Source organism: Acomys russatus, chromosome 14 (assembly GCF_903995435.1).
Source record: "Acomys russatus chromosome 14, mAcoRus1.1, whole genome shotgun sequence".
Taxonomy (NCBI): Eukaryota; Metazoa; Chordata; class Mammalia; order Rodentia; family Muridae; genus Acomys; species Acomys russatus.
The window spans coordinates 34,558,838-34,572,952 of record NC_067150.1 but is presented as its reverse complement, the minus strand read 5'-3'; the positions used below and the strand labels follow the sequence as shown (position 1 = coordinate 34,572,952).

At 52.2% G+C, this 14,115-nt stretch overlaps 1 protein-coding gene across 2 annotated transcripts in view; it reads left to right on the top strand.

Annotated features, from left to right (window-relative positions):
• The first annotated feature begins 5,366 nt into the window (after positions 1 to 5,366).
• Positions 5,367 to 14,115, top strand: part of Grik4 (glutamate ionotropic receptor kainate type subunit 4) — a 428,100-nt gene continuing 419,351 nt past the window's right edge. For both annotated transcript variants that reach the window (XM_051156249.1, XM_051156245.1), the window contains exon 1: positions 5,367 to 5,491. The gene's annotated coding sequence lies outside the window, so the exon portion shown is untranslated. The remainder of the gene's footprint in view (positions 5,492 to 14,115) is intronic.

Here is a 14,115-nt window from a genome sequence, read left to right as displayed (position 1 = left end):
GAGCAGTATGCAGTCTGAACTGCTGAGCAGCCCAAGAAGAATTGATGGCTGCAACAGTCCTCTCTCATTTGCTGAGTAGGAAGTGGAGAGAGAGCTGTGCCTGATGGGGGTAAGTTAGGGCTTCACACTGGGGACCCGAGTGGGGCTGCAGAGCTGGGACACTTGGACACCTATAGAGGACAATCTGGATTCTCATTTTTATTTCCGTGTGAGCAGCAATCTTTATTCCCAGACTGATGAAATGAAGATAAGAGGTGCCGGGGGTGGGGGAAGTGGAAGGGAGCTGCGTTCTAATACAGCCATCCAGAGAGGAGCGTTTTAACACTCCACAGAGCCTTTGCAGCCAGGTCGGCTGAGCAAGGTTGTTGCATACGGCTTGGGAACTATGTGTGTTCACCTCACATACCACATGCATTTGTTCTTTGCCAGCACAGGTCTGTCACGTCATTGGCCAAAGGCACTGTTTGGTCCAGGCTTTTAAAGCTTGACTAAGAACCAAAGACTTTTTCTTCATCTAACACCAGTTCTGTTTACAAACTAGTTTTGTTAGACGTCGTCCTTTACCGATGAGCCATGTCTCCCTCCAACAGGTGGCAGGAAGAACACAGGATTTCTTTCGATCTGGGATTTGACAGATGAGCCCCGATAGAGTCAATGAATTACACCACAATATGCATGTACAGTGAAGCTCTTCATTTCCTTCAACCTCAGGGTTCTTCAGGGTGAGCAACTTTGCAGAGACATCAAATGTAGCCAGCACCCATCATGTCATGGTTGATGCCCCCGAGCCACCCTTATTCTGTGTAACTTATATACACTCTTTGTGGACTTGTGACAAACCTTCATGGGGGCCTTGGGGAAAGAAACCATGGTTATACTAGATAGGTGTAGGAGTTTTGAGTCAGATTCAGAGTTTTGCTGGTGCATCTGGTAGCCCAAGCTTACCGGGCAAAGAACAGGTAACAAGGTGTGCTGAACAACTCTCCAGAGATGGCTGACAATGGACAACAGCCAGCACCCATCTGTTATTCGATGGCCCCAGGCAAAGGTGACAGCAGCCAGACACAGACATAAAGAGCTTCAGTAGCAAGAAAAAGACCCAAGACCTCGGGTACAAACCATCCTGTTGTGTGAGCTTTTGACAGCCTTGAAATGGTTCCCTAGAGCATTTATGTTGTGAAAGGGGTTGGAGCCCCTGATGCAATTGGAGACTTTTAAAAAAGGTTTATTTATTTACTATGTATATAGCATTTTGCCTGAATGTACACCTGCAGGCCAGAAGAGGGCACTTGATCTCATTATAGATGGCTGTGAGCCACCATGTAGTTGTTGAAAATTGAACTCAGGACCTCTGGAAGAGCAGTCAGAGCTCTTAACCTCTGAGCCATCTCCCCAACCCCAATTGGAAACTTTTTTTTTTTAGGTTTGGCTTTCCCTCTGTTCTGTCTGCCAGGTTTGGCAGCTATCTTCTGATTGGTTCTATTCTATTCCTCATTTGCATATTACGTAGCCAACCAATCAGGACCCACTTTAGTCTTAATAGCTCAGGCGGCTGGGTTGTCTATTGTCAAGTCTGTGGTGGGAAAAGATAGGCGCCCTTAAGATTGGCTAGAGACAGACCCCTTCAGGACTCCTTCTCTAGGGACTGACCTGACCTACTGTTTCCTCTGTCTAAGATCTGTCACTCCTGAGACCTGCTTTTCACACAATTGGTCTCCAGAGGACTGCTCTCATTTGGCATCTTGCTGGAGCCTAGATCTGTAACTGTTTCTGGCAACCTTGGTTGGTATTGGGCCATCACCAAGGAGTTTGAATCTGTCACTCCCATGTGTTTACACTCCTTATCCTATTCCAGTGGCTACCTCCATGTGAATCCCTGCCTGCTCGTTCAATCTTTGCTGTCTGCCTATGTCATTCTTGGAGCGGGGGCAAGACAGGAGCCCAGTCGGAGACAGGAGAGCCCATTGTCTCCCATCGAAGGCAAAATATTCTGCTTCATGGCTACAGCTGAGGCAAACTACAAAGCAGGGAGAGATTCAAATATGAATATAGCAGAGCAAGTTCACAGGCTATTAGAGCAGACACAAAACAAATAGGTGAGCACGAACCCTAACGAGTACAAGAGTAGATCGCATGAAAAATTAGTTCTGCCGGGAAGGGATTAGATAGGAAAGTCGGGGAAGCTTCCAGCAAGGGACGGTTTCCCAAAAGATTTGAATGGTAAACATGTACTTGTGGGGCTGGTAAGATGGCAACTTCACATGTGCACACACACACACACACACACACACACACACACACACACACACACACACACACACACACACACACATACACACACACACACTCACACACATACACACACACACACTCACACACACACTCACACACACACACACACATACACACACACACACACATACACACACACACATACACACACACACACACACACACACACACACACACACACACACACACACACACACACACACTCACTCACCACCCACATGCACTTGTGTATCTATGTGGAATTCCAGGCAGAATTCAGTGTGCTAAGGTTCAGTGGCATACAATAGGGCGAGCAGAGTCACTGTTGTTTTACTTGGGGACAGCCCATCATGTAGCACAGAATTTGAACTCAAATTTGGCTGTGTAGCCAACTTCTTTCCTCTGCTTACCAAGTGGGACGGCAGGCCTGAGGTACTACTATGCCATTTATGGGTTACTAGGGACTGAGACAAGCACTCTGATGGCAGAGCGGTACCTCCAGCTCAGAGCACTTTGGTCCTCATGAGAGAGTGGCAGGTGATGTATGGACTAGTTCCTTGGTGGCCCGGGGTTCTCAGTTGGCCCCATTTTGGCAGGCAGGTCATCAGTAACGTGTGTTGAACCTTCACGGGCCCTTCTGGAATTCAGGTAGTTCAGAGCAAGCACTTCTTTTTGTGGCTGTACCCGAGGCCAATACAGAGAGAAGAGCTAAAAATAAACACAGGAGAACAAACCTGCGCAGGCTCCAGCAACCAGCGAACTTGGATCCAGCAGCTAATCATGATGGCCAGGTACACAGAGTCCTGTCTGTCTAGCCCAGCATGGGCACTAGCTCTGAGTGATGCTTCAGGCGAACAGGGCCCTGTTTCCCATCTCCTCTGCTTTACCAGTCAAGATGTGAATGCAGCTCTTGTTCTCTGATCTCTCCCTGCTCTCCAGAGGTGATCGGGGATGAGCGTCCCCACATCTACAAGTTACCCTGTGGGCGGCTGAATTTGGACTAGTGGTACCTGCTATGAGAAACGTAGATGGAATCCATGTATTGAGCATCTCATCTCCTTGGCTAACCACAGGGCAGGGGGAGACAGGAGGCTGGCCAGAGAAGAGCTAAGGGAAGGCTACAGGTGGGCTTCTATGGTACTGGTTTGCAGGGTCTCCTTGCTTCTAGGGGCGGAGTCTTAAAGACGACAACCCACCCTCGCAGGAAGTGCAGAGAATGGGCTTTTCACAAAGCCACAGCTAAGGTCACCTTTAAGCCACCAAGGGATGTGCCAAGGACCCATGCCTCACGCCTTCCTTGGCTCTTAGAGATGAGCTTCCAAAGAATAAGATGTTTCTCATTCGAGTATTTTCCTTTCCTGACTCTTAAGCCTCTATGGTTGTGCTGATGTTGAATTCCTCCAGTAGACCAAGAGCCATGCATGTCACTTTGATGTCACCCAATGGCACCCAGTCACCTTCCCCTGGTTTTAGAGAGGGAACTGGAAATGGAGGGATTGTGACTTGGCTTATCTTGGTCACGTGGATGCCTCTCACTGCTGTCAGCCCAGGGCAAGCACTGCGTATGCTACTGTCCTGTCACTCACCCAAATGAGTTCTAGCATTCCAAGGCAGGGAAAAGCACTGCATTCACCTCAGCATGGGAATGGCCCAGTTGCAAGCAGATGTTAAAGTGTCTGAAAATGATACTTGAAGCTGGGTGGTGGTGGCACACGCCTTTAATCCCAGCACTCAGGAGGCAGAGGTAGGCGGATCTCTTGAGTTCCAGGCAAGCCTGGTCTACAAAGCAAGTCCAGGACAGCCAGGGCTGTTATACAAAAAACAAAAAACAAAAACAAAAAAACAACCCCCCCAACCAAAAAACAAACAAACAAACAACAACAACACCCTGTCTCGATAAACCAAAAAAAAAAAAGGAAAGAAACTGAAAATGACGCTTGTATGCATGGTGTACTCTTAACATACACAAGTGGTTAAAAAAATACTGAACTGGAGAAACGGAGATCTATCTAATATGGAACCGCCTGTCTAATATGGCGGGTCCTATGCCAAAAGAGCACAGACATTGACAGTGTCAACAAACGTCCTGCAGTCTGTGTATGGCCCTTCCAGGCCCAAGAACCAACCAAATATGTTTAGAACAATTCCTTCACAGAGACCTTAGGGTATGCAGGTGAATGGGTATGAGGGCAGAGGGTAGAAGACAGAGAAGCTGGTGTAGATGACTTCCGGGTTTGTCCAAGGCTGAGACTCTGGGTTTAAAGTGAGGAGAAAACAGGCTTGAGGAAGTCACGTGCCCCTCCTAGTTCCAGGTCCTCTCTTTTTCCAGCCTCCTTTTGTAGGCTACTATGATGGAGTCAAATGATCTCAGAACTTGCTGCCAAGAAGCTTGGTTCTCTCTTGGTCCTGCCTTTGCTCCGGGTGAAGACTAGGCCCTTCATCTTTTCTAGCCGGGGTTTCCTTATGTGTGGCATCAAGTGACATCTCCTTCCCGGAGGTCTATATGCATAAACCAGTGGACTACCTAACGTGAGCTGTGGTTCTTCCGCCTCTGAAAGCATTGTGGTCAATTTCCACCTCCACCACGGAGGCCGCGGTCTTGACACCTCATGCCTCGCTCTAGTTCCTAAAACGCCACCAGGAGTCGCCCTTCGCCCGCCGAAGCGGGCCAGGCTAATAACGCCTCTGGGCCGGGGCGGCCTGGCCCTAGGCGCCGGAATGTGGAGTGCGTCCTGGCTCCCCACTAGGAGTCAGTCCTCTGCAGCGCCCACCCAGAGGTCGTCTCCCGCTCGGCCAGACGGGGGAGGCTGCAAGTTTGGCTCGGGCTGCTCGGGCTCTCGCCGCTCCGCCGCCCAGGTACCTAGGCCTGGGTTCCCAGCTAAAGGCCCCTCCAAGTAAGTGGAGACACCGGTGGCCACGGGCCCCAAAGGGACGCCCCCTCCCCGGCCGGCCGCTTGCAGGGCCGCCGCAGTTCCCTCGCTGCCCGCCGGGCGGCGCCCCAGCGCCTCTCTGCGCGCCTCCCGCGCTGCCCGCTCCCGGCTCGCTCGCAGCCGGACACAGACTCTGCCTTCGGCTGCTGGCGGATCGAGCTGGAGCCGCCGCCGCTGCAGCGGAAGAGAAAAAAAAAAAAAAAAAAAAAAAAAAAGGAAAACAACAGCCAGGCCGTCGGCCGAGCAGCGTCGGGTCCCCGGCTCGGCGCCCAGAGTGCGGAGCAGCCCAGGTAAGGGCAGCGGCCCCCGCGCCGCCCCCGGCCCGCGCCCTGCGCTGTCCCCGCGCCCCCCCGGGGCTGCGCCGCACCCCGACTTCTGATGTGTCCGCCGTTAGCTCCCTCCGGGCCGCGGCCCGCACCCTGCCTGGCCCCGCTCCCGCCTCCAGCCTCCGAGTCCCTTGCACTCCAAAGCCTGCGTCCCCCAATGCTCTGCCGAGCCCCTGCCACCTTGCCCCGGACTTCCTCTAGTCTCCATCCCCGCCTGCTTTCCCCCTGCGCATCCTCTCCTCAGCACCGATCCTCCCGCTGTGATCCTCCCTCTTCCTAGTCTAACTCCCAGCCCAGCCTCTGCCCCCTGCAGGGATGACGGCCCCTTCCCGACACTGGCGATTCTACCCAGCCTCGTCACCCTCGGCTTCTCCTGCGGGCCGCTCTTCCCTGCCACAGTCCCCTGTCAGACCAGCCCAGCTCCTGACCCCCCCTTCCCCCTTCCCTCTTTGCTGTCTGTCCTGACCGCCCCTGCTCCGGCCCTGGACTCCGGCCACCACCACACCCCCAACCCTGCACGCCGTCTTGCTTCGGGCCAAGCCAGCGTCCTATCAGAAATGACCCTCCTTCTTGCGACTGATGGGCCTCTTAGCCATCCCACCCTACTTCACCCGAGTGAGAAGTGAGGGGAAAACTCTGGAGACCTGCATTGGGCGCTGGAGGGGGAAGGGGCTAGGTGGAGGGGGAGGGGAGCTCAGGAGACGTTCTTCAGTGAGGACCCCTCAGAGCCAGAGTGGCTCCAACCTGGCTGGGGGTGGAAGGCCCCCTGGTGACGGCTGGGACTGGGGCTTCCATAGAGGCGCCAAGAGCACCTGTGCCTCCCTCCCCTGGCTCCCTGGAGCCGAGGAAAGTGAGGGAGGAGGTGGAGCCTGGGGAGAGTTGGCCGAGGGCTTTGGGGTGGGGGGGAGGCGCGACCGAAGGGATAGACAAGGCCCTCTGGCCAGGTTGCCTGGCAGTGGCCAGGCTATGCTGACTGAGCTGGTCCCCGCCTGGACCTTGGGCTGTATGGCTCTTGGCATCTGTACTTGATGCTGCCATCTTCCTCCTGGTGCTGTTGTCTGGTGATGCCACGCGGTGCCACCTCCCTGCCTCCCTCCAGTGGCTCTTCTGGGCATGTCTCCCAGGGGCCTGGGTTGTCTGGAAAGAGGAGGGGAACTCTGGCTGGGCCTGGCCACTGTGCTTGGCAAGTAGGTATCTCTTAAGACCAGAGCAGAAGGGCTGAGGACTGGCCAAGAGGATTGTGCCGTGCCAGGGACAAAGAGAACTCCCTTCTTTTTGGCTCCCATGGGTCCTTTGGTGGTAGTGTCCCTTCCAGGAGCGCCTGGAAAAGCGAGCCTTGCATCCCCTGGGGCAGAACGCGCGGCAGGGGTGTGGCTTGGGAAGGGAGCAATCCTGTCTTGCTGTAGTTCTGGAATGTCCTAGTAGTGGCAAGGGGCTAGAGAGGTAGGCAGTGTTCCAGCCCCTGCCCGGGAAGAAAGGCCCTGGAACTCCACTGGGCACCCTGAGGCTGGCTTTATTTGCGGAGGCAGAGGCTCAGGCTTTCATCGTCAATCAGGTTTATTATTTTCCTCACTGGCTGGATGTGTTCCTCAAGGTCGTGACCCTTTAGAGAGTTAATCTAATATGCACACGGTACAGTGTCTGGGTTTGTTTAATTTGCCAGATTATGTTCATTTCTTGTGGCCTGGGCTTGTCCACCAACCTTGTGTCTCTCTCCAGCTCCACCCCGTTTTCCTGGACCTGTCATTTGAGACCTGGAGGCAGGGTGGGTTCCAGCAGAGGGGGGAGGAGCAGGGGGGTAGTAGAGTTTTGGGGGGATGGGGGGAGTAGAGTTTTTGTGTTTTAACCCCCTTCTCCTTTAGACATCTCAATCATTAACTGAGGCTTTCCCAGCTCTGAAAGTTTCTTCCAAAGCTATCACTTTTCAGTTTGGGTCCCCTTAGAACACAGAGGGAACTTTCACAAGGGAGAGGGAAGTGGCTTCTCTAGGAGATGCGGCTGCTCCCTGGGGAGTTAGGAAGAAGGGTGGGCAGGCCTGGGTGAAACAGCAAGCCCCCCTCCCCAAGGAGGCTAGAGCAGTTGGTGAGGAGGGTAGCTATGCTCTGTGCCTGGGCAGAGAGTAAGCGTGGCCTGCTGCAGAGTGCTCATCCCTTCTGCGTGACAGACTTCTGTGGGCCTCTGAAGGCTGCACAGGAGGCCCGCTTCATTCTTAGTAGCATTTGCTTGTGACTGCCATCAAGAGTCATATTGATTGACCTACAGGAATCGGGACTCAGAGAGCGACACTTGCCCCCATACTCTGAGCTACCAAGAAACGCCCTCCCAACTTATGCTCTTTCTTCTCCTTCTTCTTTTTCTTTTTCTTCTTCTTCTTCTTCTTCTTCTCCTTCTTCTTTTTCTTTTTCTTCTTCTTCTTCTTCTTCTTCTTCTTCTTCTTCTTCTTCTTCTTCCTCTTCTTCTTCTTCTAGTCTCTCCATCTTCAGTGTAGCTAACCACTTTGACTTCCAAAGTGGGATCTCACAGATTGTCTTGCCTCAGGAGCTCTCAGCACCCATGGGCTACAGGATACAGAGCAGAGATCCTTGCTAGGAACTGAAGGCCCCTTGTTTGTGGGTTCCGGCATTATGTCATGCTGTGGCCTCAGGAGTGAACTGCACAGGCACATCTGTGTCTCATCCGCACCCATCCTCCTTTCTGCCCTGTACAACCTCCTGAGCAGCCCTCATGGCATGCCTAGAGCCTTCACAGCGTGGAGGGGCGGAAGCTCCAGCTGCTAACTGGAGATGTACCTCAGTTTCTCTCCCTCATCATTCCCTGCTTGACCTTGGCTGAGCTACCTACCTTCTCCGAGCCGCACTCTCCTCACCTGTAAAACCAGGACAGGCTCTGCTTCGAAAGGCCGACACCACGGGATGTGAGGACACGGGGGCATGGGATTTGTTGTGAGCAAATGTCAGCTCAGGTGGGCATCCAGGATGTACTCCCTATGTTGCCCCTCCTCCTCTTTCTGTCCGTGGGCTTGATCAGCTACTGCTAGTCCTGCCTGGTGTTGAGAATGGAGAGGCAAAGCCTTTGCCTGACCAGGTGGTCCTCTTGCAGAGCACCACTGGCCTTCAGGCTCTGTAGCCTGGCTCTTATCATAGAGGGGATGTAAGAGCTGGATGTCACTCAACTATACCATTTTGTTACGTGAAGTAGATGACACCTTATGTTGAGCAAATCCAAAACAAAAAACAGTACTATACACAGAACCAGGCTGGCTAAAGTATGGGAAGGAAAGAATCAATTTGATATTATATTGGCTGAGAACTCCGCTAGTTTCCCTCAACCCCTGCCCCCCAGCTGCCCAGTGAATTAGACATTAACATTTGGGCCTTTACAAACAAGAACTGAGATCCCCGGGGTCTTGAAACTGTCCTATACTCTGTCCTGTGACATGAACCAGTGGTATCTTCGGATTCCAGCTTCCTCCCTACACATGGGCAGCATTTGCTTTCAAAAGCAGGAATAGCTGGACACCTCCATTCACTTATCTGGAGCCCGGGGTACTCACGAAGCCCCTTAGCTCAGGGCAGGGACCCATCCACTCTTCTTTCCACCCATAATGGATTTGGGTGGAAAGCATTCCATGCAGCTGTTCTGGCTGAAAATGACCCCTTGATTGTTAGCGTGTCTGTGTGGATGGATGTGCGAAGCTGTGTGAAGATGTGTGCAGGCTGGAGCCGGCAGGGGGCTCAGGGATAAGGAAGGAGAGTGAGTGGTGCAAGAGGTGCAGGCAGAGCAAGGGGAGAGGGTGCAGGGTGAGTGGGCAGACTGGATAGGGCAGGTCAAAATGACATGTCTGCCCCAAGGGTTCTGTTGGAGAAGAGCAGACTTAACTGAAGTCCTTGAACATGGAAGGGAAAAAAAAAAAAAAAAAAAAAAAAAAAAAAAAAAAAAAAAAAAAAGGGACTCAGGCAGCTAGCTGCAGCAGGCTCGGGGGAGTTGTTGAAAGTTCTTGGGCAGACAAGTCTTATGTTGAAAGAGGGGTTGAAGGCTAAGCGGGCGTGGGGGGGGGTGATGCCAATGAGAAGGGGGAACTTGAATGACATTTCCAAGCCACAGCAGAATGTGCGGACAGATTGGTAACAGCAGATGAAGGAGCGGGAACTGCTGGGATAACGGGATTTCTAGCCCAGGAATCCAGAGGGAAGGGTGATGCAAACTTTTAGGAATAAGAAAGCCAGACTGTGTGGAGCATTTGGGGACTGGGTTGGGTAGCCCAGGAAGTTCCTGGATAGTAAGCAACTGAGCAGTCATGGGCAGAGCGGAGGAGCCTCGGCCATGTGCTGCCAGGGAACTGTCATGTAGCAGGTTTGATGCTGAGATTTCACCTCCCATCCTCCTGCCAACTCTGCTGCTCGCCTTCATGACGCCTGCACCGGTGTTAGCTCATGACACTGTCCAGTGCTAGCTCATCTCAGTGTCTGTCACTTCCTGGAGACCAGTGGAGTTTCTGTCTGAGTGGACAGGAAGCACTATATCTTCTTTGCTGATTGAGATTTCCCTAAGCGTGACAGAGTAGGTGCAAGTAAGTATTTGTCCCACTTAAGGGGCTTCCACTCAGGCTGATGTGGTGTTTGCCACTGAGGAAAAAAAAATGCATAGGCTGTGGCACCCCAAGTCTGTAGGGGGACAGTCCTACACTTCCTGATTTTGTGACCAGCTCTTCTTATGTGTGTCCAGCCATAGGGTCCCGTTTGTGCAGGCAACAGTCACAACAGTCTGCAAGGATTGCCAGGTCCCCAAGCTGTCAGGCCTCTGAGGCTGTGTCCAAACTAGAAAGCCTGTGAGAAGTCCACAGAGTCGTTGTGAGCCTAGTAAGTAGGTCCCATCTCCTCCTCGGTGGCTGGTCCCCTCCTCATCTGTAGCTCAAGGAGCAGTTTTATCAGTGGGAGAAGGATAGCCAATTGGTTATGATACTGTCCCTTAGATTGTGGTTAGGATACCTCCTGCTGTTTTGATTCTGTAGAGACTGACCAGGAAGCTGGTGAGTCACCCAGAGCATCTTAGGAGGAGTAGGATTGCTAGGGGCCAGTAGGGATCCTTCCTCACAGCCTTGGGGGTGAGGGGAGTTAAGAAGAAGCCCACCTCTCAGGACTGGGGAGTCCTTGTGCTGTCCCGAGACTAGGTGGCTAGCAGTAAATACATGTTTAGAATAGGAGTTTAAGGGCTGGAGTTAAAGAGGAGGATTTAATAGAATGAGAAATCAATAGCCCAGAGGAGGTTAAGATGTGTAAGTGAGAGGCCGGCTGCAGGGCACACTTAATAAAAAAAGAAAAGTTTCAGATGATGGGAAGATGGCGGCACAGCCCGGCAGAGAACTCGATTGAACCCTCTCTCCTGGTGTTGCAGCTAGGAGGCTCCAGTGCTGAAGGGAGGGCAACTCTCTGCTGGCTCTCCTGGGGTCAAGAAGCCTGCATGCCTCCCTTACCCCCTCAAGGCTTGGCAGAACAGTGGTTGGCACTGTAGCTAACCACACTTCACTCTCTTTCAGATTCAGAACGGGGAGTTAGGGGGGACAGAGGCTGAGTCGGCTCTGAAGTGGCCTCTGGAGTCTCAGCAGGTGAGGGGGCCACCCAGCAGTGGCTACCTTTGTTCACATTAGTAGGGTGGTTATGCTTTTATTTCAGAGCTTGCCAAGACTGTAGTGAGTGGGTCTCAAGCTTCCTAACGCTGCGACCCTGTAATACAGTTCCTCATGTTGTGGTGACACACATCCACACCCACCCGCCATAAAATTATTTTGTTGCTACTTCATAACTGTAATTTCGCTACTGTTATGAATCATAATGCAAATATGTGATATAGTCAGGATAGCTGATATGTGACCCCTGTTGGGGTTGCGCCCCATTGGTGACCTCTGTAGAGTACAGTGTCTCTAGGAAGGTTGTTAAAAGGATGACTTGCACTGCTCTTTGGGAAGGTGGTGGAATCTGTCTGTCTGTCCTTTCTTCCTCCCTTCATTTATTTTTTTATTTTATATATTTATTTTTTTTCCCAGACAGTGTTTTTCTGTATAACAGCCCTGGTTGTCCTGGAACTCTCTCTGTAGACCAGGCTGGCCTCGAACTCACAGAGATCCACCTGCCACTGCCTCCTGACTGCTGGGATTCGAGACCTGCACCACCATGCCCAGCTCCTTCACTTATTTTTTTTTTTTAAATCAACTAGATTGGATTTAGACTAAGAAAGAGACTGAGAAAGGAGGGCCCTAGGATTGAAGGCGCCACATGTCTAAGCTGCCAGCAGAGCCATGACAGTCCTGAGTCAGAAGGCCTGGTAGGAACCATCACTGTTTCATATGCTGACAACTAGCAGGAGACCTCGCCACCATTTGAGGGTAATCGGGGTCAGGGTTAGGACTCTTGCCCTGGGTCTAGTCTCTGTCTGAGGCAGAGATGAAAGGTCACCTGCCATCTGTCCAAAGGGTGAGACAATTGTCCTCAGAAACCCCTGCTCCTCAAAAGGCCAAGAATCTTATGCAGAGTAAGGCAGCATTTTCCCGGCGGTGACACTTGTTTGACTGCTGGGAAAACCCGAAAGCCAGGAGGTTAAACAGATCCCAGGATCTACTTCCTGGAATATCTTGAGGTTGTGTTCCTGGGGATGCCTATCCACTCTCGGCCCCTTCTTCGTTTTCTGAGAGGCAGCTTCAAGCGCCCATGTGTTTTGGGTGCTGCTCTGTGTGCACAGTGTGTCCTGAGCTGGCCTCCCGCTCCTGGGAAGCAGGCTCTGCTGTGCTCCTTACTATGAGGAGGAGACCCATAAGTTCATCGCTTGCCCCAGGTGACACCTAGTGGTGATTAGAGACAGAGGACAGGTCAGATAGAGAGTGTAAGACCAAGCTTCTGGTGTTCAGGAGGCCATGATCCCTTGCTTGTAAATATGGAAGATGCGACAGGTCCTCACTCCAACTGCCTAACATACTGTGGGTGTTCAGCCAGTGCAAATGATTTCTAAATTTACTAAGTTTTTACCTTATGCTCAACCAAGTCTTTGTTGTTTGCATTCTCATTCTGCCCCACTCCGTGGGAACCCACTGGGGTGTGAAGATTCCCAGTATGCAAGAAAGAAAGCCAGCGTTTTATTTCATCCTCCTTCCGGGCTCCAGGGCTCTTTGCTTTAGACTGAAACCCCTTGGCTAGAAAGGTGACAGTGCGTGAGAGGAGTACGAAGGCTGAAACACACCGAAGGGATGCTACTTACTTGGTGGAGTCGACAGTTTGCTTGATCCCTGGTCCCTCAAGGCCAAGGATGCCATGCATCCGCTTATGGCTATAAGTTTATGGGCACATGGTGGGGACAGGCAGGTACGCTCCAAGGCTGGGTCCTACAAAATGTGTCCTGGTATCTGCCAAATTTTCTAGGTGTCTGGTTGGGCCTGAAGCCTTGGGGACAGAAGGACCACTACTTTGGGAGCTTCTTGGTAATTAGGTGATGCTGCACACAGCCCGCCCAAAAGGGCCCCAACCTCAGAGCATGGAGTGGGGCAACTGGGGGAGAAAGCTCACCAGTCTATTTGAACTGAAACAATACCACCCATCTTGCTGCAGAAAAAAGAAGATGCTGCCGGAGTCCAAGTATATTTATTGGCTGGAGCACCTCTGCCGGGTGGGGTGCATGCATATAAACAGCATTTGGACCATCGGGAAGGGAGATCAGCCAGTGCCCCTGGTGGGCTCTCGTCTCTCCTCAGCTGTGCAGAGCTTGACCTCAGGCACGAGGGGGCGGGGGCAGAGCTGACCTTTTGTTTTGTATTTTGGGTCAGTTTTCCCGCTATTTTTCTTGTTCCTACTTCTGAAATGTTACTGTGGGTTTGTCCTTACCAGCAACCTCACACTGTCACTGTTAGTCCTCCTTTGGGCTCTTGTACAAGGTCATGCAGCTGAACTGCACTGCCACCCTGGCCAGGGCCTCTCTGTGTGTATATTGGAGCCTACAGCGCCCCCAGGAGTTCAGGAACTGTAGTAACATCTTTACCTGGGCATAGCCAGGTGGGAGGTGGCAAGGGGAGGCCAGGCAGTGCTTGGATGCTTTAGGGAGGACCTCAGGTCACCTGTTGGCCCTGTAGATGTGGGGTACTCTCAGTACTGTATCATTAACAGTAAGGGCAGTGCCAGCAGAGAGCAGGCGGTCAGTGTACAGCAGTCAGCGAGTGAGTGGCTTCATTTGACGATCCCTAGCCTAGGACTCTGGACTATCAGAGAGCCTGGGGGTGCCCAGGTGAGCTTCAGCATACAGATGTGTGGGGTTGAGAGTCCACTGTGTAAATCTCAAAACGCCTTTCTCATCTTGCATGGCATGGGCATTCTCAGGTCAGGGTAGCCTTATAGTGAGATAGACCAGTATATGGGTAATCCCAGGGCTGCCTGGATCTTGCCTTAACTGATCCTGGCACCAGGGAGTCTGTGAGGAGGGACTGGATGGTAGTTTGTAGTGGGGCGTATGGGATGACAGCTGTGATCGCAGATGAGGGTGGGGTACACAGCTCCCATGAATTGGGAGTAGGCTCTGGGAACAGAAGCCAGATCTAGGGGTGTTAGTAT